The 10,026-nt window shown below is 35.0% G+C and overlaps 1 long non-coding RNA gene and 2 pseudogenes across 1 annotated transcript; 2 read left to right on the forward strand and 1 right to left on the reverse strand.

The window, feature by feature from the left end:
• Nucleotides 1-5: 5 nt before the first annotated feature.
• On the forward strand, nucleotides 6-2,081 carry LOC119193401 (annotated as a pseudogene).
• On the reverse strand, nucleotides 2,072-6,996 carry LOC119193400 (annotated as a pseudogene).
• Nucleotides 6,997-8,709: 1,713 nt separating this feature from the next.
• LOC119193402 lies at nucleotides 8,710-9,689 on the forward strand. Its single transcript, XR_005113943.1, has 2 exons — nucleotides 8,710-9,063; nucleotides 9,312-9,689. It is a non-coding gene; the product is annotated as an uncharacterized LOC119193402 (long non-coding RNA).
• Nucleotides 9,690-10,026: the final 337 nt, after the last annotated feature.

The raw sequence follows: 10,026 nt of genomic DNA on the forward strand, positions 1-10,026 counted from the left end.
ACTCAGGTAGAAGCATTACAAAATGGCGATATTTCAAAGATTTTGATACTATTTATGGAAATACAACTATAGCGAGCACAGAAGAACCTAAAATCACCCAGAAGTCGACACAAGAAGATTATGTAAAGCTATTGCTTTCATTTTATTTGGAAAACAAGGAAAAATTTCGGGACCCATTAATCAAAAGAAAAATGTATGGAGAATTTTGACACCGAAAATTGGTTTATCCACTGAAGAGTGCGACAGAAAGTTTAGAAATTTAAAGCAGACTTATATTAGGCTAGCAGAGAAAAAGCGCGAAACCGGAAAAAATAACAACTGGCCATATTATGCGTACTTCGAGAAAATATTCGACCAACCTACTGTTCCCGGTACGTGTAACCACGTAAATGTAGATGACGTTACGTTGTCAGAAATAAAACGTGTAGTGCGCGACATTCAAGACAAGAAAGATAACGACAAATTCGAAAGGCTCTTACAGCACATAGAAGAATCTAATAATATTCAAAGAGAGAGAAACAGAATATTACAAGCAATTTTGGATAGGAAATAAAAAATTACAGTTGAAGATTATGATATAATAAACTCATTCATTCCAAATTCTATAAGTCCTTGTTCCACCCCAGTTACGAGGACAGGAGAGCATGTTTTAATAAGACTGGGTGTTTAACACGAAGTTACTAAACTACGCCAATTTCGACACGCCCAGAATGCGTAACGTGTAAAAAGGTAGTTTTTAGGTGATCACATATAGTCTGCCTAAGATGTTTTTATTACATAGATACGTTGTCCGAGCTCAATAGTGACATGACGAATGTAAGGTAATTGCCCGACTTACCGGCCAATGAGCGTGCGGCACTAACATAGCTACATAACCGTCCATGTATATATATCCTTTTCTAACGAATGTATTCTGCATCTTTTTATTCTTTCTTCGAGCCAATGTACAGGTACGTGAATATAGCAAATAGTGCGCCGTTTTTATGTGCCATTTTGTTAGTGTATGACGCGTCTATTTGTAAAACGTCATTGGAGTTTGCCACTTTTCTTGGTGCATCTATTAGGCCAGGTCACCTATAGACACAAATCACACATAGGAGATTATGCGGAATTCCAAGGATTTTGGAACGAGAGCTTTTGTCCGTAGAATATTAAAGTTTTAGTTTTTGCAAATGTACAACTGTTGAGTAAAGCGTAACCATGAAAATAAAAACCCTGCTTTAGGGCGCCACATTGTCTTTACCATTGCACAAAACACGGTCCTTTTACACGTATCACATTAACATTATTTCGCAACGACAAAACGTGATCCAGCAATGCGTACGTTTTGGTTCAGATATATACGATATTGTACTTTTTTATGAATATGAAAACTTCTATTCGAACGGACCACATTTTGCCGCCGGAATCTACCGTGTGGGCTATATTGATAACATTGCAATTACAATGTGTCGTTGCGATGAGGTATGGTTGCAATACGTGTGAATGAAACCTAGTATAATCATGATGAATTACCAAGAATATAGAAAATCATCGGAAGTGGCTTTAGTTATTGTTCTGATATTGAATTTACCCAAAAAAAAATTGCGACAAAATTTTCATTTAATGTATTGTATGATTTGCCTATGAATCACGTTGATTAATAATTTGATGTTAAAAGTAAATGTTTGTATAATCATATATTTATTCGTCGGATTACGTACGACACGACCTCATCAAAACTAGGTGCCAGTTGTATGTACCTATAAAGTTGTCAGTGTGTCAAATTGATGGATAAACTTTTTGGCTTTTGAAATATTATTGCGTGATGTGGCGTGTTCCATTGGGCAAAAATCACTAACGCGCCGTTAGTCGCCAAGCCACACGCGACACACTGCGCCTCCGTAATAATCCTTAGAATAGAATTTACCACTCGGATTTCTTCATGTGGCATATTTCCAGTAGGTACATCGCGAACTACCTTTTTTAAGGCATACATAGTTCTCGGCATACGTAGTTATAAAAAAAAACCTTATTGAAGCAATGAAATCAAGGATACCTCTATTTAGGACAACAAAATTAAAAACATGTGTGAATGTTTAGAAATGGTTTTATTTTATTATTTCCGTTCTTATGCTTTTATATTGTATATGTACAAACAAACTATAATAGATTATCAGTTTCATTCTGAAATGAGAAATCGTTAGCAGAATTCAGTTACATGTCGACCAGCAGCAACTCGATACAAAAACGATCAATGTCTTAAAAGTACACTGATTATGCTTAATTACTCCTTAACTTAAAAATACGTCTGCGTGAATTCAAGACTCACATTTATATTTAATTTGACATCCATAACACTATACCACAGTAAGGAATGGAAATTTAGTTTAGAAAAAATAAAAATAAGTGAAGAGAAAATCACACGTCGATCTTCGGTAACCACGGAGGATCGGATAAGTTCGCAGACACCTCGACCGATAAGTAACTATCACTCGTGCACTCGCTCAGCCACTCTCCCAAACACACTCGAGTCGATACAACACTAACCTAGACTGAATTACCACACTATGTAGTTACAACTAGCGCCGGCCGACCGCGCTGTTGCCCACGCCCGCCCCACACTCCGCCGCTGGCCTATCTGTAGGTATCATCAGCTACCTAGCTCAACTCCGCGACGTGCACTCAGTCTTCAATGGAATTGGTCTCTCAGTGGCATGGGGCGAGCGTGAGCGCGCGGCCGGCTCTCGGCGATGGAGGCGGTTCACTTCTTGGCGTTCTTCTTGGGCGATGGAGCCTTGCCTTTGGCATTGTTTGACATTTTGCCTTCTTTCCCTTTGGCTCACCCTCCTCGTCATCTTCATCCTGTAAACAAAACAGTTGATAAATTTAATATGCACGCAACATTTTTCTGCCAGTACGATGATTACTTATTAACTGCAGCAGCAAAACAATGAATTATGAGGAGCCTTTTACCGCATTCCTATAGCGAACCCGAACGTCAGTCCCGCGGCACACGCTACACAAGTAAAAATGAGCATCAGGAGCTTTCAGACAACATAATGAGTATTTTTATACTTCATCAACATCAACTACACTATGGTTTTACTACACTGCTGCAGTGTTTACGCGAGGCATGCTCTATATCCTTGTAGATTTTTATAATACGCCGCGCGTGTGACACCGCACTGACATTATGCGTTTTCACTCCTGTACGACACATTCAAACCCTAAAAAAAATCATTGTCAAAATGTTGCCTACTTTTAAATACTTTCATACATATTTCAGTCAATAAAAACAAATTGTAAATAAAATATTACATCTAACACTACTGATAACAAGAAGCCACAACAGACATATGCATTAACTAAAGACGAGTCAACACACCACACAGTAATGTATTGTCTGTTGTTAGCAGACTATCAGAAGGTAAAGGGGCACAGAATGAGCATACAGAAAACCAACAGCCAATATTTTTATATAATAAAATTAATAAGAATTTACAAGCACAAACAGTGCATATAGAGCCCAGTCACCTGAAAAATGACAGTCAATCACTATGTTTAAAGTCTTTCCATAAGGCAACAAAAGAAACTCAAAAGATGGAAAGTGAGTGACACATTGTATTTGTTTTGTGTCATTGTATAAATTAAATTTATGAACTGTCATAATTGCTATAAACTGGGCATCATTCCTTTTCCCTCTGAGTATGCATATAGCCCAATATAATTGATTAGTTGAAGGTTTTCAGTACCTCATTCGTCTTGCGCTTGCCTGCTGATGCTTTCCTTTTATTCTCATCTTCCTGTAAATTTAGTTATCTACTGAATCATTCATATTATATATATCTGTTTATAAAACAAACACATTGGAACTGTACATTTAATGTGAATAGATTTTTTCAAGTCTCTGGGTATTGTAAACTTGAGTCTATTCAATTCAAATAAAAATAACTTATTACATAGGAATTTATGGTTGAAATGTTATTTCCCTTCATTGATATTAGGCATGTTTTTAATGAGTCAGAATGACGAACTGACGAACTTACCTTGAACTGAGAATCATCGCCTTCCTCCTCATCCAACATCTCCTCTTCCATCTCTTCCATATCTTCAAACTCTTCCACCAATGCACCAAGCAGGTGGTGTCCAATCAAGTGTACTGGTCCTGAACCCTGTAATGCAACAATAACTGTTAACCAACAGATCTAAGTAAGGTGGTTGTTAGCTGATAATGCTTGTTATCAGACAAATGCCTCGAAAACAATCATGAGCGGGCAGTGCAACAGCCAAAACGGCCGTCGCGTGCCCATCAATTACAAATGGTGTTGTTTTATCATCATTTTATACCAATTATTTAAAATATCTTAAATTATTTATTAATGAAACACTTATTTCCATGCCCGGCTGCAACTTGTGAAAGAATAAATTCGTACTACTTTTTGTGCAATTCTTATATATTTTCAATATATAGTGGACTCACCTGTATAAGGGTGAATGTGACTGGCGCATCTGGGAACTCAATATCGAGACGTGCATGCCTGGTCTCACCCGCCTTCAATACTGCTACTGGTATTTTTATGGAGTCCTGTAGGGACATTGTCTCCACCTGCAAACAACAAAGTAAAATAAGAATTTATAATTTAGGAATAAAAATAACCAAAGAAACATTGTACATAATATCAAATCTAATACTGCTATAAAAAATTAAATATAAATTTTATATTTAAACATATCAATTATTTAAAAATAATATACTATATGTTTGGGTTTTCCTTCCCGGAATATGGTATAAGCACATAAAATATACATTATGTTTATAATAGTAAGTTTATTCATTATATTTATAAATCACTTCCATATTTATTACATTAAACTTATGATATTAATAACATCCATCTGAATTTAAACCTTTTATACAACTTCTTAATTATTAATATATATTGTGCAGTAACATACCTGCACTACATTAAGTTCATCTGCTTTGGCATCTGGCCCAAGCAGTGCCTGACGGATCACCAGTTTGTTGCTGCGTGGATATTCTGCTTTTGCCTCTGGGTCCCATGTCTCTGATTGATGTGATGCAGAAAGGGTAACACCTGAAAATTATTGTAATGGTTCTATAGCAATGTAAAAACATAACACAGTCAATTATTAATATAAGTATTAAGTAAAACATTCCCTTCACAGATAAACAATATTCGAATTGATATTTTTGATGCCCAATATAAGTAGTTAATCAGTTTTCTAGCTTGTCATTTATCAGTATTGAAATCAGTAGATTTACTAAACTAGTGTTTCACAATATTTCACAATACAATATATATTTTAAAACAAACATGTCTAACATAGCAAATTATTGTCATGACTGTCTCCCTGAACAAAGGGAGACAGTCATGACAACAATGAGGTTATGGATTGATGATTACTAGGCATAAGTGATGCATCTCTTTTTTGTAGGAATATTTTTTTTTCCAAACCAATAATCAGACACCAAGCTTTTACATATAGCATTCCATTTGTCAATCACATGCAAATATAACCTATAAGCAACACAACTTCAGCAACTAACATGTGTTATTTTTGGAACTAACATGCCATCTACTTTCATATTACCTAATTTTGAAAGCTTTTTAATTAGGTTAATTTACATTTTACTTGGCTATATACTAAAAAAGTTGTGGTGATTTATGATTCGTAAGTACCGATAGCCATAACCAACTACGCCATAACCTTAGCATTTGCGTATTTAGATACTAAATCTAAACACTGCGTATAGTGTGTATGTAGTGGATGTATGATATATTGGTTAGTCTTCTTGTCACCCAGAGAGCCACAGATTGTTATTTAGGTACCTATATTCTGAACGACTAGCTCGTTAGGTACTAGTCGCCACGCCTGTCTAAAACAGCAATAACCTAACTCCTTGAAAAGAAGTATTGAATCGTATCGAATTGCCCTCGCCGCATTCCCAGAATCGCCAGTTTGATCTTTATTATCCAACAACTACATTGGCTAGTGGCTTTGGTAATTTACCGTCTCGCGAGACAACATGAAAGTATTCATATTCCGCGTAAATTGCGCACATAACATTTAGTCATATTGGTAGCATACAGACATAATATACAAAAACAGCCCATAGCGTCGCATCGGAACTAGGGATGGTGGGGGCGCGGGTGTGCGCGGGACGCCAAACGCCGGCACCACATTTCTCTAAATTTTTTAATCATAACCTCAACATAGAGAGTGTATAAACAAAGTTATCCATACTAGAAAAGGCGGTGCAAACAGAAAGCAATCTTTCTATCGGCGTCCCGCCACTGTCACCGGAGATATGTAAACGTAAGCCGCCGTGACGCCAACATTCAAATTGCGCGCCTATCAACCGACCGCCTTGGAAGTTTCCAAGACCACGCTTGTGGACAAAAATCAATATGATTTTGCGTGGGCTGTTCATTTATTTGATGATTCCAAACGCCATTACATTATCATGAGATAAATTAGCTAGTTCATTTGATACATTGAAAATGGCGGCAACATACTGACTACTCTAATCACGTTGCATTTAACGGAAAAATATAATTTCTGATCAATGCATGGTAAAATCTACAAAAACTCATGTAAAAGCAACATATTATCCAGTATATTGCGAAATAAAATGGCGAGCCGGGTGTCGACTGACGCCTAACTTACAAGCCGACAATATAACAAAGTATTATGTTTAGCGTGCAAATACTCTACCGCAAGAAATTGGCATATAATAAGGATAAAATCTTACCGTAAAAATATTCGTCCGTCATGGTGATTTCACTAATTTATTGAGATTTTTGCGACACGTTCACGTGCGATGCCGGTGCACACAAATCTGGGGATCGGTGTTGCCAACAACGCAACTAAATTTGCAATGCTATAGTAGGCTACTGGCTTTGAACTTGATTCAGCACAACTCCCACCCTATTTTTCATTCAATTTATAGGTAGTGGAAAAAAATGTAACTGTATTGGTTTTATCCCTGTCTCTCTTAAAGTAATTTATATTGTTATAAAATATGCGTATGGTATATTTTTAGAGCTACACGATTATGAGTTTTAAATTAAGTGAAATAAGTATATTTTTGTAATTTATTAGAGTATTATACATTTGGCAACTACAAACATATATGTGCTTTATCAGTATAGATAACAGTGGAAGTAAATTAAAATCGGTTGTAATGAAAATAAATCCCAAATTTAATTTTACAAAATAATTTGATTAATAAGTAAGTAAGTACCTATGGAACTAAAAAGATAAGAAGGTGTTATACACAATACCACTGACAAGAAAGCATTATCTAAAATTTCAACACATTTTTATGTTTGCATGTTATTATATGAATACGGGTTATTTAAACATTTCTTGTCAATTGAAATTCTATCTAAAGTAATAAAATTATACCCTTTTACATAAAACAAGTAATTAAGGCATTGCCTTATCCTTTTTAGTTATAATGTAGAGACAGGGGACTTTCACAGTAAAACTTTGTAATTCTAAGTATTACAAAGTTTTACTGTGAATGCAATATGTAAAATATAATAAGTACTTCTAAATGTGTGTTTGCGCTAAGAATTTGCGCCTGTTATGTTGATAATCTAAGTCTTTGTCGTATAACAATATAAAAATAAGTTCTACAAACCGTAAAAGCACTTTTAGCACTGCTTTAAAATATAGACGTGAGCTTTATTTTAATTGTATTAGCTTTTCAATTCAGAATATAAGTAAAAATATAAATGAGTCCGCTGATATTAATAAGGTATATCTTAAAACTAATGAAACTTTTAGGGTCAAATAAAGTCTGATTACTTTGTTTAATCTTTAGGATGAGGAATGATAACTTTGTTGAAGGAAAATTTAATCTATTATGTAACGACCTTTTAAAAAACTCGAAAAATCAATTTACCCAATTTTGGGTACAATTTTTACAAGTTTGGCAACATTTCGCGTACCGAAAAAATGAAAGCAACTCATAGACAATTCTCGTAATATAAAGGTTGTATATAGGCGCGTAGCACAGTTGTTCTTTACTGTTCTTTATATCTATACTCTATGATATAAACTACATAGTATTCGACCATCGATATATGATTCATACCGAGAATCGAATCAATCAATAATAAGTGTATTTTACGGAGATTATTACGAGAGGATGTATTTGGTCTCGGACATATGATAATTATAGACATGGCGTCTTTAATATTAGTTAAATGAGAATAAGTAGTTTATATAAACAAAAAAATACTCATGCAAAAACTTTAATAATCTGACCTAAGAATAGCATTTATAACATAATCAAACCTTGGGCCTGTGTCAACTAAGGCAGTGCGTTAAATAAAACTTAGCTGTCAAATATCGTTATAATGAGGTTATAATGTGCTATGACGGTATAATTTGAGATGTTGATAAATTTTTTTTTTATCAAAATGGCAACGAAATGATGATTGTAACTTGACAACTTCTCGATATCGTACCTCAAAGCGATAATAATTTACATCTACTCAACGGGCCTACATAATGCATTAAATAAACTTACAATTTATATTGTTACTTTTTTAACATAATCTAAATCATTGAAGATACAAGATACACAAGTGATTATATTATATCGAATAAAAAGTCCTATAATGCATAAACGCTCGGAACTAAAATAAAAAAACGAAGAGACAGTTCAACACAAAATAAGAACGTCAAGTTTTATGGCGGCCATTTTGAATAATAAAGGAATAGATTCCAATTGGTAACTGAAAAGCTAGCTTCATTACTATTGGTCAAAGTAAATATTGTAGTGACAGTAGTCACAGAAAACACCAATCAGGCGTTTCGAAATATGCATTTTGATCAAATGGGAAACGAGCCATCTCGTTTGTTGGGTTGACATAAAAATTGACACAAAATTTGTCAAAATACCGTATAAACATAATTGCCTCTATCTCAATTCTCCATTGTTTCTTTAATGTTTCCCTCTGTGTCCCCCGAGTCATAACATCCATTTTCTGATAAACAGAGGCTCGTAGCAGATCGATCAAGTTTCACATCGTCAATCGTCACTGAGTGAGTGTAGACCGTCACAAGCAGTGAATAGTATTATGCGAATAGTGTTGACCTTATGGCACCTCTCGATGCTTTATATTGTGTAACGACGCCAAAATCAAGTGCGACCGCTGCCAACTCGCTTATCGTTGATCTCGCCAATTGTAAAAAACATAAACGTTGTCTGATGCATCTTCGTGATGTGTCACCAACGAAAAATTCCTAAGGAGAAATTTGGTTCCTTGGCGCTAGAGGTTTTTATGTTGTAGGTCACGTTGCGCGACTACGTCGGGCATCTGTGCAAATATAAAGAATCCGGAACAATGAGCTCGTCATAGTGGTCGATGCGAGTGAGGTCGTGCTCTAAATGTTATAACTGAAGTACAATGAGCGAGGAGGCGGAGGATGCGTCGAGGAAAGCCGCCCCGCGCCCGTCGGCTCCAGAGCCCTCGCCAGGGCCGGGCGCCGAGGCCGCCACGCAAGATGCCTCCACCCTTGTGTCAAACACTAACATTGGACAGGTACCTTCACTAACTGTTACAGTTCATGCAATACATTCTTTTATGTATATTTGTCTCCAAAAACTTTTGTTCAGATTCATACTCATTATAATGTTACATTTATTAAAATAATATTTTGAAAGTTTATTTTTTACATTTTATTTATATTTAAAAAACATCTATTTATTGAAAGGTATTTTTTTTTTATACAGAAATATAAAAAAAAATACCTTTCAATGGTGAGACTCAAGACCCAAGGACCCGGTGGTTAGGGGATCTTTTATATTATTATTACTGAAGCAATAATATGTGAAACAAATTTACCAATAAATCCTTTTTTAATAACTTGCATCAAGTAAATTCTATTACATGTTTTGTCATAATTATATTTTTAATATATTATATATATAGGTGAAAAGAAAATCTACAATAAATTTTATAAAAGTAAGATAACATAAATGTTATAAATAAATGAGATAATAAT

Source organism: Manduca sexta, unplaced genomic scaffold (assembly GCF_014839805.1).
Source record: "Manduca sexta isolate Smith_Timp_Sample1 unplaced genomic scaffold, JHU_Msex_v1.0 HiC_scaffold_491, whole genome shotgun sequence".
Classification (NCBI taxonomy): domain Eukaryota; kingdom Metazoa; phylum Arthropoda; class Insecta; order Lepidoptera; family Sphingidae; genus Manduca; species Manduca sexta.